The sequence below is a fragment of the Chiloscyllium punctatum genome, chromosome 12 (assembly GCF_047496795.1).
Source record: "Chiloscyllium punctatum isolate Juve2018m chromosome 12, sChiPun1.3, whole genome shotgun sequence".
NCBI lineage: Eukaryota > Metazoa > Chordata > Chondrichthyes > Orectolobiformes > Hemiscylliidae > Chiloscyllium > Chiloscyllium punctatum.
The window spans coordinates 90,221,565-90,242,582 of NC_092750.1; positions in this window are offsets into that span (position 1 = coordinate 90,221,565).

A 21,018-nucleotide genomic window follows, 5' to 3' on the forward strand; every position below is an offset into this window, starting at 1 on the left:
GCCCAGGGAAGGGTAGACTGACCCCACTCTGTCAATGTAACACACGCAGGGAAGAACAGACTGACCCCACTCTGTCAATGTAACACACCCTGGGAAGAGCAGACTGACCCCACTCTGTCAATGTAACACACGCAGGGAAGATTAGACTGACCCCACTCTGTCAATGTAACACACCCAGGGAAGAGCAGACGGACCCCACTCTGTCAATGTAACACACCCTGGGAAGAGCAGACTGACCCCACTCTTTCAATGTAACACACCCAGGGAAGAGCAGACTGACCCCACTCTGTCAATGTAAGACACCCAGTGAAGAGTAGACTGACCCCACTCTGTCAATGTAACACACCCAGGGAAGAGCAGACTGACCCAACTCTGTCATTGTAACACACCCAGTGAAGAGCAGACTGACCCCTCTCTGTCATTGTAACACACCCAGGGAAGAGCAGACTGAGCCCCCTCTGTCAATGTAACACACCCAGGGAACAGAAGATTGAACTGGCTAGGTCAATGTAACATACCCAGGGACGAGCAGACTAAACCCAATCTGTCAATGTAACACACCCAGGGAAGAGCAGACTGACCCCACTCTGTCAATGTAACACACCCTGGGAAGAGCAGATTGACCCCACTCTGTCAATATCACGCACCCAGGGAAGAGCAGACTGACCGCACTCTGTCAATGTCACGCACCCAGGGAAGAGCAGACTGACCCCACTGTGTCAATATAACATACACAGGGAAGAGCAGACTGACCACACTCTGCCATTGCAACACACCCAGGGAAGAGCAGACTGAGTTCTCTCTGTCAATGTAACACACCCAGGGAAGAGCAGACTGACCCCACTCTGTCAGGATAACAAACCCAGGGAAGAGCAGACTGACCCCACTCTGTCAATGTAACACACCCAGGGAAGAGCAGACTGACCCCACTCTGTCAATGTAAGACACACAGGGAAGAGCAGACTCACCCTACTCTGTCAATGTAAAACACCCAGGGAAGAGCAGACTGACCCCTTTCTGTCAACGTTACACACCCAGGGAAGATCAGACTGACCCAACTCTGTCAATGTAACACATTCTGGGAAGAGCAGACTGACCCCACTCTGTCAATGCAACACACCCAGGGAAGAGCAGACTGACCCCACTCTATCATTGTAACACACCCAGGGAAGAGCAGACTGACCTCACTCTGTCAATGTAACACACCCAGGGGAGACGAGACTGACCCCTCTATCTCAATGTAACTCACCTAGGGAAGAGCAGACTGACCCCACTCTGTCAATGTAACTCACCCAGGGAAGAGAAGACTGCCCCCCCTTTGTCAATGTAACACACCCAGGGGAGACCAGAGTGACCCCTCTATCTCAATGTAACTCACCTAGGGAAGAGCAGACTGACCCCACTCTGTCAAAGTAACACACTCAGGGAAGAGCAGACTGTCCCCACTCTGTCAAAGTAACACACTCAGGGAAGAGCAGACTGACCTCACTCTGTCAATGTAACACACCCAGGGAACAGCAGACTGTCCCCACTCTGTCAAAGTAACACACTCGGGGAAGTGCAGACTGACCCCACTCTGTCAACGTAACACACCCAGGGAAGAGCAGACTGACCCCACCCTGTCAATGTAACACACCCAGGGAAGAGCAGACTGACCCCACTCTGTCAATGTAACACACCCAGGGAAGAGCAGACTGACCCCACCCTGTCAATGTAACACACCCTGGGAAGAGCAGACACACCCCACTCTGTGAATGTAACATACTCAGGGAATAGCAGTCTGACCCCACTCTGTCAATGTATCACACCCAGGGGAGAACAGACTGAAAAAACCCTGTCAATGTAACACACTCAGGGAAGAGCAGACTGACCTCACTCTGTCAATGTTACACACCCTGGGAAGAGCTGACTGACCCCCACTCTGTCAATGTAACACACCCAGGGAAGAGCAGACTAACCCCACTCTGTCAATGTAACACACCCAGGGAAAGGCAGACGGACCCTGTTCTGTCAATGTAACGCACCCAGGGAAGAGCAGACTGACTCCACTCTGTCAATGTAACACACACAGGGAAGAGCAGACTGACCCCACTCTGTCAATGTAACTCACGCAGGGAAGAGAAGATTGCCCCCCCTTTGTCAATGTAACACACACAGGGAAGAGCAGACTGACCCCTTTCTGTCAACGTTACACACCCAGGGAAGATCAGACTGACCCAACTCTGTCAATGTAACACATTCTGGGAAGAGCAGACTGACCTCACTCTGTCAATGTCACACACCCTGGGAAGAGCAGACTGACCCCCACTCTTGCAATGTAACAAACCCTGGGAGAACAGACTGACCCCACTCTGTCAATGTAACACACCCAGGGAAGAGCAGACTGAACCCACTCAATCAATGTAACACACCCAGGGAAGAACAGACTGACCCCACTCTGTCAATGTAATACACCCAGAGAAGAACAGACTGACCCCACTCAGTCAATGTAACACACCCAGGGAAGAGCAGACTGACCCCACTCTGTCAATGTAACACACCCAGGGCAGAACAGACTGACTCCACTCTGTCAATGTAACCCCCCCAGGGAAGAGCAGACTGACCCCACTCTGTCAATGTAACACACCCAGGGAATAGCAGACTTACCCAACTCTGTCAATGTAACCCACCCATAAAAGAGCAGACTGACCCCACCCTGTCAATGTAACACGCCCTGGGAAGAGCAGACTGACCACACTCTGTCAATGTTACCCAACCCAGGGAAGAGCAGATTGACCCCACTCTGTCAATGTGACACGCCCTGGGAAGAGCAGACTGACCTCACTCTGTCAATGTAACAAACCCTGGGAGAACAAACTGACCTCACTCTGTCAATGGAACACACCCAGGGAAGAGCAGACTGACCCCACTCTGTCAATGTAACACACCCAGGGAAGAGCAGATTGACCCCACTCTGTCAATGTAACACACCCAGGGAAGAGCAGACTGACCCCACTCTGTCAATGTAACACACCCAGGGAAGAGCAGACTGACCCCACTCTGTCAATGTAACACAGCCAGGGAAGAGCAGACTGACCCCACTCTGTCAATGTAACACAGCCAGGGAAGAGCAGACTGACCCCACTCTGTCAATGTAACACACCCAGGGAAGAACAGACTGACCCCACTGTGTCAATGTAACAAACTTGGGGAAGTGCAGACTGACCCCAATCTGTCAATGTAACACACCCAGGGAAGAGAAGACTGACCCCACTCTGTCAATGTAACACACCCAGGGATGAGCAGACTGACCCCACTCTGTCAATGTAACCCACCCATAAAAGAGCAGACTTTCCCCACTCTGTCAATGTGACACGCCCTGGGAAGAGCACACTGACCCAACTCTGTCAATGTAACACACCCAGGGAAGAGCAGACTGACCCCACTCTGTCAGGATAACAAACCCAGGGAAGAGCAGACTGACCCCACTCTGTCAATGTAACACACCCAGGGAAGAGCAGACTGACCCCACTCTGTCAATGTAAGACACACAGGGAAGAGTAGACTGACCCCACTCTGTCAATGTAACACACCCAGGGAAGAGCAGACTCACCCTACTCTGTCAATGTAAAACACCCAGGGAAGAGCAGACTGACCCCTTTCTGTCAACGTTACACACCCAGGGAAGATCAGACTGACCCAACTCTGTCAATGTAACACATTCTGGGAAGAGCAGACTGACCCCACTCTGTCAATGCAACACACCCAGGGAAGAGCAGACTGACCCCACTCTATCATTGTAACACACCCAGGGAAGAGCAGACTGACCTCACTCTGTCAATGTAACACACCCAGGGGAGACGAGACTGACCCCTCTATCTCAATGTAACTCACCTAGGGAAGAGCAGACTGACCCCACTCTGTCAATGTAACTCACCCAGGGAAGAGAAGACTGCCCCCCCTTTGTCAATGTAACACATCCAGGGGAGACCAGAGTGACCCCTCTATCTCAATGTAACTCACCTAGGGAAGAGCAGACTGACCCCACTCTGTCAAAGTAACACACTCAGGGAAGAGCAGACTGTCCCCACTCTGTCAAAGTAACACACTGAGGGAAGAGCAGACTGACCTCACTCTGTCAATGTAACACACCCAGGGAACAGCAGACTGTCCCCACTCTGTCAAAGTAACACACTCGGGGAAGTGCAGACTGACCCCACTCTGTCAACGTAACACACCCAGGGAAGAGCAGACTGACCCCACCCTGTCAATGTAACACACCCAGGGAAGAGCAGACTGACCCCACTCTGTCAATGTAACACACCCAGGGAAGAGCAGACTGACCCCACCCTGTCAATGTAACACACCCTGGGAAGAGCAGACACACCCCACTCTGTGAATGTAACATACTCAGGGAATAGCAGTCTGACCCCACTCTGTCAATGTATCACACCCAGGGGAGAACAGACTGAAAAAACCCTGTCAATGTAACACACTCAGGGAAGAGCAGACTGACCTCACTCTGTCAATGTTACACACCCTGGGAAGAGCTGACTGACCCCCACTCTGTCAATGTAACACACCCAGGGAAGAGCAGACTAACCCCACTCTGTCAATGTAACACACCCAGGGAAAGGCAGACGGACCCTGTTCTGTCAATGTAACGCACCCAGGGAAGAGCAGACTGACTCCACTCTGTCAATGTAACACACACAGGGAAGAGCAGACTGACCCCACTCTGTCAATGTAACACACCCAGGGAATAGCAGACTTACCCAACTCTGTCAATGTAACCCACCCATAAAAGAGCAGACTGACCACACCCTGTCAATGTAACACGCCCTGGGAAGAGCAGACTGACCACAATCTGTCAATGTTACCCAACCCAGGGAAGAGCAGATTGACCCCACTCTGTCAATGTGACACGCCCTGGGAAGAGCAGACTGACCTCACTCTGTCAATGTAACAAACCCTGGGAGAACAAACTGACCCCACTCTGTCAATGGAACACACCCAGGGAAGAGCAGACTGACCCCACTCTGTCAATGTAACACACCCAGGGAAGAGCAGATTGACCCCACTCTGTCAATGTAACACACCCAGGGAAGAGCAGACTGACCCCACTCTGTCAATGTAACACACCCAGGGAAGAGCAGACTGACCCCACTCTGTCAATGTAACACAGCCAGGGAAGAGCAGACTGACCCCACTCTGTCAATGTAACACAGCCAGGGAAGAGCAGACTGACCCCACTCTGTCAATGTAACACACCCAGGGAAGAACAGACTGACCCCACTGTGTCAATGTAACAAACTTGGGGAAGTGCAGACTGACCCCAATCTGTCAATGTAACACACCCAGGGAAGAGAAGACTGACCCCACTCTGTCAATGTAACACACCCAGGGATGAGCAGACTGACCCCACTCTGTCAATGTAACCCACCCATAAAAGAGCAGACTTTCCCCACTCTGTCAATGTGACACGCCCTGGGAAGAGCACACTGACCCAACTCTGTCAATGTAACACACCCTGGGAAGAGCAGACTGACCCCACTCTGTCAATGTAACAAACCCAGGGAAGAGCAGACTGACCTCTTCTGCAAAGTTACTCACACAGTGAACTGCAGACTTACCCCACTCTGTCAATGTAACCCACCCAGTGAAGTGCACATTGACCCCACTCTGTCATTGTAACACACCCAGGGAAGAGAAGACTGACCCCACTCTGTCAATGTAACACACAATGGGAGAACAGACTGACCCCACTCTGTCAATGTAACACACCCAGGGAAGAGCAGACAGATACCACTCTGTCAATGTAACACACCAAGGGAAGAACAGACTGACCCCACTCTGTCAATTTAACACACCCAGGGAAGAGCAGACTGACCCCACTCTGTCAATGGAACACACCCAGGGGAGAGCAGACTGACACCACCCTGTCACTGTAACACTCCCAGGGAAGAACAGACTGACGCCACTCTGTCAATGTAACACACCCAGGGAAGAGCAGACTGACCCAACACAGTCAATTCAACACACCCAAGGAAGAACAGACTGACCCCACTCTGTCAAAGTAACACACTCAGGGAAGAGCAGACTGACCCCAATCTGTCAATGTAACACACCCAGGTAAGAGAAGACTGGCCCACTCTGTCAATGTAACAAACCCAGGGAAGAGCAGACGGACCTCACTCTGTCAATGTAACACACCCAGGGAAGAGCAGACTGACCCCACTCTGTCAATGTAACACACCCAGGGAAGAGCAGACTGAACTCACTCTGTCAATGTAACACAACCAGGGAAGATCAGACTGACCCCACTCTGTCAATGCAACACACGCAGGGAAGAGCAGACTGAATTCATTCTGTCAATGTAACCCACCCATAAAAGAGCAGACTGACCCCACTCTGTCAATGTGACACACCCTGGGAAGAGCAGACTGACCACACTCTGTCAATGTAACACACCCTGGGAAGAGCAGACTGACCCCCACTCTGTCAATGTAACACACACAGGGAAGTGCACACTGACACCACTCTGTCATTGTAACACAGCAAGGGAAGAGCAGACTGACCCCACTCTGTCAATGTAACAAACCCCGGTAGAAAAGACTGTCCACACTCTGTCAATGTAACACACCCAGGGAAGAGTAGACTGACCCCACTCTGTCAATGTAATACACCCAGGGTAGAGCAGACTGACCTCACTCTGTCAATGTAACACACCCAGGGAAGAGCAGACTGTCCCCACTCTGTCAATGTAACACACCCAGGGAAGAGCAGACTGACCCCACTCTGTCAATGTAAAACACCGAGGGAGGAGCAGACTGACCCCACTCTGTCAATGTCACGCACCCTGGGAAGAGCAGACTGACCCCACTCTGTCAATGTAACACACCCAGGGAAGAGCAGACTGACCCCACTCTGTCAATGTCACGCACCCAGGGAAGAGCACACTGACCGCACTCTGTCAATGTAACACACACTGGGAAGAGCAGACTGACCCCACTCTGTCAATGTAACACACACTGGGAAGAGCAGACTGACCCCAATCTGTCAATGTAACACACCCTGGGAAGAGCAGACTGACCCCACTCTGTCACTGTAACACACCCAGGGAAGAGAAGACTGACCCCACTCTGTCAATGTGACAAACCCAGGGAAGAGCAGACTGACCCCACTCTGTCAATGTAACAGACGCTGGGAAGAGCAGACTGACCGCACTCAGTCAATGTAAACCACCCAGGGAAGAGCAGACTGACCCCAATCTGTCAATCTAATGCATCTTGGGAAGAGCAGACTGACCCCACTCTGTCACTGTAACACACCCAGGGACGAGCAGACAGACCCCACTCTGTCAATATAACACGCCCAGGGAAGGGTAGACTGACCCCATTCTGTCAATGAAACACACCCAGGGAAGAACAGACTGACCCCACTCTGTCAATGTAACACACCCTGGGAAGAGCAGACTGACCCCACTCTGTCAATGTAACACACGCAGGGAAGATTAGACTGACCCCACTCTGTCAATGTAACACACCCAGGGAAGAGCAGACGGACCCCACTCTGTCAATGTAACACACCCTGGGAAGAGCAGACTGACCCCACTCTGTCAATGTAACACACCCAGGGAAGAGCAGACTGACCCAACTCTGTCAATGTAACACACCCAGTGAAGAGTAGACTGACCCCACTCTGTCAATGTAACACACCCAGGGAAGAGCAGACTGACCCAACTCTGTCATTGTAACACACCCAGGGAAGAGCAGACTGACCCCTCTCTGTCATTGTAACACACCCAGGAAAGAGCAGACTGACCTCACTGTGTCAATGTAACACACCCAGGGAAGAGCAGACTGATCCCCCTCTTTCAATGTAACACACCCAGGGAAGAGTAGACTGACCCAACTCTGTCAATGTAACACACCCTGGGAAGAGCAGACTGACCAAACTCTGTCAATGTAACAAACCCAGGGAAGAGCAGACTGACCTCACTCTGTCAATGTAACACACCCAGAGAAGAGCAGAATGACCTCTTCTGCAAAGTTACTCACACAGTGAACTGCAGACTTACCCCACTCTGTCAATGTAACCCACCCAGTGAAGTGCACATTGACCCCACTCTGTCATTGTAACACACCCAGGGAAGAGCAGACTGACCCCACTCTGTCAATGTAACACACAATGGGAGAACAGACTGACCCCACTCTGTCAATGTAACACACCCAGGGAAGAGCAGACAGATACCACTCTGTCAATGTAACACACCAAGGGAAGAACAGACTGACCCCACTCTGTCAATGTAACACACCCAGGGAAGAGCAGACTGACCCAACACAGTCAATTCAACACACCCAAGGAAGAACAGACTGACCCCACTCTGTCAAAGTAACACACTCAGGGAAGAGCAGACTGACCCCAATCTGTCAATGTAACACACCCAGGGAAGAGCATACTGACCCCACTCTGTCAATGTAACAAACCCAGGGAAGAGCAGACGGACCTCACTCTGTCAATGTAACACACCCAGGGAAGAGCAGACTGACCCCACTCTGTCAATGTAACACACCCAGGGAAGAGCAGACTGAACTCACTCTGTCAATGTAACACAACCAGGGAAGATCAGACTGACCCCACTCTGTCAATGCAACACACGCAGGGAAGAGCAGACTGAATTCATTCTGTCAATGTAACCCACCCATAAAAGAGCAGACTGACCCCACTCTGTCAATGTGACACACCCTGGGAAGAGCAGACTGACCACACTCTGTCAATGTAACACACCCTGGGAAGGGCAGACTGACCCCCACTCTGTCAATGTAACACACACAGGGAAGTGCACACTGACCCCACTCTGTCATTGTAACACAGCAAGGGAAGAGCAGACTGACCCCACTCTGTCAATGTAACAAATCCCGGTAGAAAAGACTGTCCACACTCTGTCAATGTAACACACCCAGGGAAGAGTAGACTGACCCCACTCTGTCAATGTAATACACCCAGGGTAGAGCAGACTGACCTCACTCTGTCAATGTAACACACCCAGGGAAGATCAGACTGTCCCCACTCTGTCAATGTAACACACCCAGGGAAGAGCAGACTCACCCTACTCTGTCAATGTAAAACACCCAGGGAAGAGCAGACTGACCCCTTTCTGTCAACGTTACACACCCAGGGAAGATCAGACTGACCCAACTCTGTCAATGTAACACATTCTGGGAAGAGCAGACTGACCCCACTCTGTCAATGCAACACACCCAGGGAAGAGCAGACTGACCCCACTCTATCATTGTAACACACCCAGGGAAGAGCAGACTGACCTCACTCTGTCAATGTAACACACCCAGGGGAGACGAGACTGACCCCTCTATCTCAATGTAACTCACCTAGGGAAGAGCAGACTGACCCCACTCTGTCAATGTAACTCACCCAGGGAAGAGAAGACTGCCCCCCCTTTGTCAATGTAACGCACCCAGGGAAGAGCAGACTGACTCCACTCTGTCAATGTAACACACACAGGGAAGAGCAGACTGACCCCACTCTGTCAATGTAACACACCCAGGGAATAGCAGACTTACCCAACTCTGTCAATGTAACCCACCCATAAAAGAGCAGACTGACCACACCCTGTCAATGTAACACGCCCTGGGAAGAGCAGACTGACCACAATCTGTCAATGTTACCCAACCCAGGGAAGAGCAGATTGACCCCACTCTGTCAATGTGACACGCCCTGGGAAGAGCAGACTGACCTCACTCTGTCAATGTAACAAACCCTGGGAGAACAAACTGACCCCACTCTGTCAATGGAACACACCCAGGGAAGAGCAGACTGACCCCACTCTGTCAATGTAACACACCCAGGGAAGAGCAGATTGACCCCACTCTGTCAATGTAACACACCCAGGGAAGAGCAGACTGACCCCACTCTGTCAATGTAACACACCCAGGGAAGAGCAGACTGACCCCACTCTGTCAATGTAACACAGCCAGGGAAGAGCAGACTGACCCCACTCTGTCAATGTAACACAGCCAGGGAAGAGCAGACTGACCCCACTCTGTCAATGTAACACACCCAGGGAAGAACAGACTGACCCCACTGTGTCAATGTAACAAACTTGGGGAAGTGCAGACTGACCCCAATCTGTCAATGTAACACACCCAGGGAAGAGAAGACTGACCCCACTCTGTCAATGTAACACACCCAGGGATGAGCAGACTGACCCCACTCTGTCAATGTAACCCACCCATAAAAGAGCAGACTTTCCCCACTCTGTCAATGTGACACGCCCTGGGAAGAGCACACTGACCCAACTCTGTCAATGTAACACACCCTGGGAAGAGCAGACTGACCCCACTCTGTCAATGTAACAAACCCAGGGAAGAGCAGACTGACCTCTTCTGCAAAGTTACTCACACAGTGAACTGCAGACTTACCCCACTCTGTCAATGTAACCCACCCAGTGAAGTGCACATTGACCCCACTCTGTCATTGTAACACACCCAGGGAAGAGAAGACTGACCCCACTCTGTCAATGTAACACACAATGGGAGAACAGACTGACCCCACTCTGTCAATGTAACACACCCAGGGAAGAGCAGACAGATACCACTCTGTCAATGTAACACACCAAGGGAAGAACAGACTGACCCCACTCTGTCAATTTAACACACCCAGGGAAGAGCAGACTGACCCCACTCTGTCAATGGAACACACCCAGGGGAGAGCAGACTGACACCACCCTGTCACTGTAACACTCCCAGGGAAGAACAGACTGACGCCACTCTGTCAATGTAACACACCCAGGGAAGAGCAGACTGACCCAACACAGTCAATTCAACACACCCAAGGAAGAACAGACTGACCCCACTCTGTCAAAGTAACACACTCAGGGAAGAGCAGACTGACCCCAATCTGTCAATGTAACACACCCAGGTAAGAGAAGACTGGCCCACTCTGTCAATGTAACAAACCCAGGGAAGAGCAGACGGACCTCACTCTGTCAATGTAACACACCCAGGGAAGAGCAGACTGACCCCACTCTGTCAATGTAACACACCCAGGGAAGAGCAGACTGAACTCACTCTGTCAATGTAACACAACCAGGGAAGATCAGACTGACCCCACTCTGTCAATGCAACACACGCAGGGAAGAGCAGACTGAATTCATTCTGTCAATGTAACCCACCCATAAAAGAGCAGACTGACCCCACTCTGTCAATGTGACACACCCTGGGAAGAGCAGACTGACCACACTCTGTCAATGTAACACACCCTGGGAAGAGCAGACTGACCCCCACTCTGTCAATGTAACACACACAGGGAAGTGCACACTGACACCACTCTGTCATTGTAACACAGCAAGGGAAGAGCAGACTGACCCCACTCTGTCAATGTAACAAACCCCGGTAGAAAAGACTGTCCACACTCTGTCAATGTAACACACCCAGGGAAGAGTAGACTGACCCCACTCTGTCAATGTAATACACCCAGGGTAGAGCAGACTGACCTCACTCTGTCAATGTAACACACCCAGGGAAGAGCAGACTGTCCCCACTCTGTCAATGTAACACACCCAGGGAAGAGCAGACTGACCCCACTCTGTCAATGTAAAACACCGAGGGAGGAGCAGACTGACCCCACTCTGTCAATGTCACGCACCCTGGGAAGAGCAGACTGACCCCACTCTGTCAATGTAACACACCCAGGGAAGAGCAGACTGACCCCACTCTGTCAATGTCACGCACCCAGGGAAGAGCACACTGACCGCACTCTGTCAATGTAACACACACTGGGAAGAGCAGACTGACCCCACTCTGTCAATGTAACACACACTGGGAAGAGCAGACTGACCCCAATCTGTCAATGTAACACACCCTGGGAAGAGCAGACTGACCCCACTCTGTCACTGTAACACACCCAGGGAAGAGAAGACTGACCCCACTCTGTCAATGTGACAAACCCAGGGAAGAGCAGACTGACCCCACTCTGTCAATGTAACAGACGCTGGGAAGAGCAGACTGACCGCACTCAGTCAATGTAAACCACCCAGGGAAGAGCAGACTGACCCCAATCTGTCAATCTAATGCATCTTGGGAAGAGCAGACTGACCCCACTCTGTCACTGTAACACACCCAGGGACGAGCAGACAGACCCCACTCTGTCAATATAACACGCCCAGGGAAGGGTAGACTGACCCCATTCTGTCAATGAAACACACCCAGGGAAGAACAGACTGACCCCACTCTGTCAATGTAACACACCCTGGGAAGAGCAGACTGACCCCACTCTGTCAATGTAACACACGCAGGGAAGATTAGACTGACCCCACTCTGTCAATGTAACACACCCAGGGAAGAGCAGACGGACCCCACTCTGTCAATGTAACACACCCTGGGAAGAGCAGACTGACCCCACTCTGTCAATGTAACACACCCAGGGAAGAGCAGACTGACCCAACTCTGTCAATGTAACACACCCAGTGAAGAGTAGACTGACCCCACTCTGTCAATGTAACACACCCAGGGAAGAGCAGACTGACCCAACTCTGTCATTGTAACACACCCAGGGAAGAGCAGACTGACCCCTCTCTGTCATTGTAACACACCCAGGAAAGAGCAGACTGACCTCACTGTGTCAATGTAACACACCCAGGGAAGAGCAGACTGATCCCCCTCTTTCAATGTAACACACCCAGGGAAGAGTAGACTGACCCAACTCTGTCAATGTAACACACCCTGGGAAGAGCAGACTGACCAAACTCTGTCAATGTAACAAACCCAGGGAAGAGCAGACTGACCTCACTCTGTCAATGTAACACACCCAGAGAAGAGCAGAATGACCTCTTCTGCAAAGTTACTCACACAGTGAACTGCAGACTTACCCCACTCTGTCAATGTAACCCACCCAGTGAAGTGCACATTGACCCCACTCTGTCATTGTAACACACCCAGGGAAGAGCAGACTGACCCCACTCTGTCAATGTAACACACAATGGGAGAACAGACTGACCCCACTCTGTCAATGTAACACACCCAGGGAAGAGCAGACAGATACCACTCTGTCAATGTAACACACCAAGGGAAGAACAGACTGACCCCACTCTGTCAATTTAACACACCCAGGGAAGAGCAGACTGACCCCACTCTGTCAATGGAACACACCCAGGGGAGAGCAGACTGACACCACCCTGTCACTGTAACACTCCCAGGGAAGAACAGACTGACGCCACTCTGTCAATGTAACACACCCAGGGAAGAGCAAACTGACCCAACACAGTCAATTCAACACACCCAAGGAAGAACAGACTGACCCCACTCTGTCAAAGTAACACACTCAGGGAAGAGCAGACTGACCCCAATCTGTCAATGTAACACACCCAGGGAAGAGCATACTGACCCCACTCTGTCAATGTAACAAACCCAGGGAAGAGCAGACGGACCTCACTCTGTCAATGTAACACACCCAGGGAAGAGCAGACTGACCCCACTCTGTCAATGTAACACACCCAGGGAAGAGCAGACTGAACTCACTCTGTCAATGTAACACAACCAGGGAAGATCAGACTGACCCCACTCTGTCAATGCAACACACGCAGGGAAGAGCAGACTGAATTCATTCTGTCAATGTAACCCACCCATAAAAGAGCAGACTGACCCCACTCTGTCAATGTGACACACCCTGGGAAGAGCAGACTGACCACACTCTGTCAATGTAACACACCCTGGGAAGGGCAGACTGACCCCCACTCTGTCAATGTAACACACACAGGGAAGTGCACACTGACCCCACTCTGTCATTGTAACACAGCAAGGGAAGAGCAGACTGACCCCACTCTGTCAATGTAACAAATCCCGGTAGAAAAGACTGTCCACACTCTGTCAATGTAACACACCCAGGGAAGAGTAGACTGACCCCACTCTGTCAATGTAATACACCCAGGGTAGAGCAGACTGACCTCACTCTGTCAATGTAACACACCCAGGGAAGATCAGACTGTCCCCACTCTGTCAATGTAACACACCCAGGGAAGAGCAGACTGACCCCACTCTGTCAATGTAAAACACCGAGGGAAGAGCAGACTGACCCCTCTCTGTCAATGTCACGCACCCTGGGAAGAGCAGACTGACCCCACTCTGTCAATGTTACACACCCAGGGAAGAGCAGACTGACCCCACTCTGTCAATGTCACGCACCCAGGGAAGAGCACACTGACCGCACTCTGTCAATGTAACACACCCAGGGAAGAGCAGACTGACCCCACTCTGTCAATGTAACACACACTGGAAAGAGCAGACTGATCCCAATCTGTCAATGTAACACACCCTGGGAAGAGCAGACTGACCCCACTCTGTCACTGTAACACACCCAGGGAAGAGAAGACTGACCCCACTCTGTCAATGTAACAAACCCAGGGAAGAGCAGACTGACCCCACTCTGTCAATGTAACAGACGCTGGGAAGAGCAGACTGACCGCACTCAGTCAATGTAAACCACCCAGGGAAGAGCAGACTGACCCCAATCTGTCAATCTAATGCACCTTGGGAAGAGCAGACTGACCCCACTCTGTCACTATAACACACCCAGGGACGAGCAGACTGACCCCACTCTGTCAATATAACACGCCCAGGGAAGGGTAGACTGACCCCACTCTGTCAATGTAACACACGCAGGGAAGAACAGACTGACCCCACTCTGTCAATGTAACACACCCTGGGAAGAGCAGACTGACCCCACTCTGTCAATGTAACACACGCAGGGAAGATTAGACTGACCCCACTCTGTCAATGTAAAACACCCAGGGAAGAGCAGACGGACCCCACTCTGTCAATGTAACACACCCTGGGAAGAGCAGACTGACCCCACTCTTTCAATGTAACACACCCAGGGAAGAGCAGACTGACCCCACTCTGTCAATGTAAGACACCCAGTGAAGAGTAGACTGACCCCACTCTGTCAATGTAACACACCCAGGGAAGAGCAGACTGACCCAACTCTGTCATTGTAACACACCCAGGGAAGAGCAGACTGACCCCTCTCTGTCATTGTAACACACCCAGGGACGAGCAGACTGACCTCACTCTGTCAATGTAACACACCCAGGGAAGAGCAGACTGAGCCCCCTCTGTCAATGTAACACACCCAGGGAACAGAAGATTGAACTGGCTAGGTCAATGTAACATACCCAGGGAGGAGCAGACTAAACCCAATCTGTCAATGTAACACACCCAGGGAAGAGCAGACTGACCCCACTCTGTCAATGTAACACACCCTGGGAAGAGCAGATTGACCCCACTCTGTCAATATCACGCACCCAGGGAAGAGCAGACTGACCGCACTCTGTCAATGTCACGCACCCAGGGAAGAGCAGACTGACCCCACTGTGTCAATATAACATACACAGGGAAGAGCAGACTGACCACACTCTGCCATTGCAACACACCCAGGGAAGAGCAGACTGAGTTCTCTCTGTCAATGTAACACACCCAGGGAAGAGCAGACTGACCCCACTCTGTCAGGATAACAAACCCAGGGAAGAGCAGACTGACCCCACTCTGTCAATGTAACACACCCAGGGAAGAGCAGACTGACCCCACTCTGTCAATTTAAGACACACAGGGAAGAGTAGACTGACCCCACTCTGTCAATGTAACACACCCAGGGAAGAGCAGACTCACCCTACTCTGTCAATGTAAAACACCCAGGGAAGAGCAGACTGACCCCTTTCTGTCAACGTTACACACCCAGGGAAGATCAGACTGACCCAACTCTGTCAATGTAACACATTCTGGGAAGAGCAGACTGACCCCACTCTGTCAATGCAACACACCCAGGGAAGAGCAGACTGACCCCACTCTATCATTGTAACACACCCAGGGAAGAGCAGACTGACCTCACTCTGTCAATGTAACACACGCAGGGGAGACGAGACTGACCCCTCTATCTCAATGTAACTCACCTAGGGAAGAGCAGACTGACCCCACTCTGTCAATGTAACTCACCCAGGGAAGAGAAGACTGCCCCCCTTTGTCAATGTAACACACCAAGGGGAGACCAGAGTGACCCCTCTATCTCAATGTAACTCACCTAGGGAAGAGCAGACTGACCCCACTCTGTCAAAGTAACACACTCAGGGAAGAGCAGACTGTCCCCACTCTGTCAAAGTAACACACTCAGGGAAGAGCAGACTGACCTCACTCTGTCAATGTAACACACCCAGGGAACAGCAGACTGTCCCCACTCTGTCAAAGTAACACACTCGGGGAAATGCAGACTGACCCCACTCTGTTAACGTAACACACCCAGGGAAGAGCAGACTGACCCCACCCTGTCAATGTAACACACCCTGGGAAGAGCAGACTGACCCCACACTGTCAATGTAACACACCCAGGGAAGAGCAGACTGACCCCACCCTGTCAATGTAACACACCCTGGGAAGAGCAGACACACCCCACTCTGTCAATGTAACATACTCAGGGAATAGCAGTCTGACCCCACTCTGTCAATGTATCACACCCAGGGGAGAACAGACTGAAAAAACCCTGTCAATGTAACACACTCAGGGAAGAGCAGTCTGACCTCACTCTGTCAATGTTACACACCCTGGGAAGAGCAGACTGACCCCCACTCTGTCAATGTAACACACCCAGGGAAGAGCAGACTAACCCCACTCTGTCAATGTAACACACCCAGGGAAAGGCAGACGGACCCTGTTCTGTCAATGTAACGCACCCAGGGAAGAGCAGACTGACCCCACTCTGTCAATGTAAGACACACAGGGAAGAGCAGACTGACCCCACTCTGTCAATGTAACTCACGCAGGGAAGAGAAGATTGCCCCCCCTTTGTCAATGTAACACACCCAGGGAAGAGCAGACTGACCCCTTTCTGTCAACGTTACACACCCAGGGAAGATCAGACTGACCCAACTCTGTCAATGTAACACATTCTGGGAAGAGCAGACTGACCTCACTCTCTCAATGTCACACACCCTGGGAAGAGCAGACTGACCCCCACTCTTGCAATGTAACAAACCCTGGGAGAACAGACTGACCCCACTCTGTCAATGTAACACACCCAGGGAAGAGCAGACTGAACCCACTCAATCAATGTAACACACCCAGGGAAGAACAGACTGACCCCACTCTGTCAATGTAAAACACCCAGAGAAGAACAGACTGACCCCACTCAGTCAATGTAACACACCCAGGGAAGAGCAGACTGACCCCACTCTGTCAATGTAACACACCCAGGGAAGAACAGACTGACTCCACTCTGTCAATGTAACCCCCCCAGGGAAGAGCAGACTGACCCCACTCTGTCAATGTAACACACCCAGGGAATAGCAGACTTAACCAACTCTGTCAATGTAACCCACCCATAAAAGAGCAGACTGACCCCACCCTGTCAATGTAACACGCCCTGGGAAGAGCAGACTGACCACACTCTGTCAATGTTACCCAACCCAGGGAAGAGCAGATCGACCCCACTCTGTCAATGTGACACGCCCTGGGAAGAGCAGACTGACCTCACTCTGTCAATGTAACAAACCCTGGGAGAACAAACTGACCCCACTCTGTCAATGGAACACACCCAGGGAAGAGCAGACTGACCCCACTCTGTCAATGTAACACACCCAGGGAAGAGCAGATTGACCCCACTCTGTCAATGTAACACACCCAGGGAAGAGCAGACTGACCCCACTCTGTCAATGTAACACACCCAGGGAAGAGCAGACTGACCCCACTCTGTCAATGTAACACAGCCAGGGAAGAGCAGACTGACCCCACTCTGTCAATGTAACACAGCCAGGGAAGAGCAGACTGACCCCACTCTGTCAATGTAACACACCCAGGGAAGAGCAGACTGACCCCACTCTGTCAATGTAACACAGCCAGGGAAGAGCAGACTGACCCCAATCTGTCAATGTAACACACCCAGGGAAGAGAAGACTGACCCCACTCTGTCAATGTAACACACCCAGGGATGAGCAGACTGACCCCACTCTGTCAATGTAACCCACCCATAAAAGAGCAGACTTTCCCCACTCTGTCAATGTGACACGCCCTGGGAAGAGCACACTGACCCAACTCTGTCAATGTAACAAACCCAGGGAAGAGCAGACTGACCTCTTCTGCAAAGTTACTCACACAGTGAACTGCAGACTTACCCCACTCTGTCAATGTAACCCACCCAGTGAAGTGCACATTGACCCCACTCTGTCATTGTAACACACCCAGGGAAGAGCAGACTGACCCCACTCTGTCAATGTAACACACAATGGGAGAACAGACTGACCCCACTCTGTCAATGTAACACACCCAGGGAAGAGCAGACAGATACCACTCTGTCAATGTAACACACCAAGGGAAGAACAGACTGACCCCACTCTGTCAATTTAACACACCCAGGGAAGAGCAGACTGACCCCACTCTGTCAATGGAACACACCCAGGGGAGAGCAGACTGACACCACCCTGTCACTGTAACACTCCCAGGGAAGAACAGACTGACGCCACTCTGTCAATGTAACACACCCAGGGAAGAGCAGACTGACCCAACACAGTCAATTCAACACACCCAAGGAAGAACAGACTGACCCCACTCTGTCAAAGTAACACACTCAGGGAAGAGCCGACTGACCCCAATCTGTCAATGTAACACACCCAGGGAAGAGAAGACTGGCCCACTCTGTCAATGTAACAAACCCAGGGAAGAGCAGACGGACCTCACTCTGTCAATGTAACACACCCAGGGAAGAGCAGACTGACCCCACTCTGTCAATGTAACACACCCAGGGAAGAGCAGACTGAACTCACTCTGTCAATGTAACACAACCAGGGAAGATCAGACTGACCCCACTCTGTCAATGCAACACACGCAGGGAAGAGCAGACTGAATTCATTCTGTCAATGTAACCCACCCATAAAAGAGCAGACTGACCCCACTCTGTCAATGTGACACACCCTGGGAAGAGCAGACTGACCACACTCTGTCAATGTAACACACCCTGGGAAGAGCAGACTGACCCCCACTCTGTCAATGTAACACACACAGGGAAGTGCACACTGACCCCACTCTGTCATTGTAACACAGCAAGGGAAGAGCAGACTGACCCCACTCTGTCAATGTAACAAACCCCGGTAGAAAAGACTGTCCACACTCTGTCAATGTAACACACCCAGGGAAGAGTAGACTGACCCCACTCTGTCAATGTAATACACCCAGGGTAGAGCAGACTGACCTCACTCTGTCAATGTAACACACCCAGGGAAGAGCAGACTGTCCCCACTCTGTCAATGTAACACACCCAGGGAAGAGCAGACTGACCCCACTCTGTCAATGTAAAACACCGAGGGAAGAGCAGACTGACCCCACTCTGTCAATGTCACGCACCCTGGGAAGAGCAGACTGACCGCACTCTGTCAATGTAACACACCCAGGGAAGAGCAGACTGACCCCACTCTGTCAATGTCACGCACCCAGGGAAGAGCACTTTGACCGCACTCTGTCAATGTAACACACACTGGGAAGAGCAGACTGACCCCACTCTGTCAATGTAACACACACTGGGAAGAGCAGACTGACCCCAATCTGTCAATGTAACACACCCTGGGAAGAGCAGACTGACCCCACTCTGTCACTGTAACACACCCAGGGAAGAGAAGACTGACCCCACTCTGTCAATGTAACAAACCCAGGGAAGAGCAGACTGACCCCACTCTGTCAATGTAACAGACGCTGGGAAGAGCAGACTGACCGCACTCAGTCAATGTAAACCACCCAGGGAAGAGCAGACTGACCCCAATCTGTCAATCTAATGCATCTTGGGAAGAGCAGACTGACCCCACTCTGTCACTGTAACACACCCAGGGACGAGCAGACAGACCCCACTCTGTCAATATAACACGCCCAGGGAAGGGTAGACTGACCCCATTCTGTCAATGAAACACACCCAGGGAAGAACAGACTGACCCCACTCTGTCAATGTAACACACCCTGGGAAGAGCAGACTGACCCCACTCTTTCAATGTAACACACGCAGGGAAGATTAGACTGACCCCACTCTGTCAATGTAACACACCCAGGGAAGAGCAGACGGACCCCACTCTGTCAATGTAACACACCCTGGGAAGAGCAGACTGACCCCACTCTGTCAATGTAACACACCCAGGGAAGAGCAGACTGACCCCACGCTGTCAATGTAAGACACCCAGTGAAGAGTAGACTGACCCCACTCTGTCAATGTAACACACCCAGGGAAGAGCAGACTGACCCAACTCTGTCATTGTAACACACCCAGGGAAGAGCAGACTGACCCCTCTCTGTCATTGTAACACACCCAGGAAAGAGCAGACTGACCTCACTCTGTCAATGTAACACACCCAGGGAAGAGCAGACTGAGCCCCCTCTGTCAATGTAACACACCCAGGGAACAGAAGATTGAACTGGCTAGGTCAATGTAACATACCCAGCGAAGAGCAGACTAAACCCAATCTGTCAATGTAACACACCCAGGGAAGAGCAGACTGACCCCACTCTGTCAATGTAACACACCCAGGGAAGAGCAGATTGACCCCACTCTGTCAATATCACGCACCCAGGGAAGAGCGGACTGACCGCACTCTGTCAATGTCACGCACCCAGGGAAGAGCAGACTGACCCCACTGTGTCAATATAACATACACAGGGAAGAGCAGACTGACCACACTCTGCCATTGCAACACACCCAGGGAAGAGCAGACTGAGTTCTCTCTGTCAATGTAACACACCCAGGGAAGAGCAGACTGACCCCACTCTGTCAATGTAACACACCCAGGGAAGAGCAGACTGACCCCACTCTGTCAATGTAAGACACACAGGGAAGAGTAGACTGACCCCACTCTGTCAATGTAACACACCCAGGGTTGAGCAGACTCACCCTACTCTGTCAATGTAAAACACCCAGGGAAGAGCAGACTGACCCCTTTCTGTCAACGTTACACACCCAGGGAAGATCAGACTGACCCAACTCTGTCAATGTAACACATTCTGG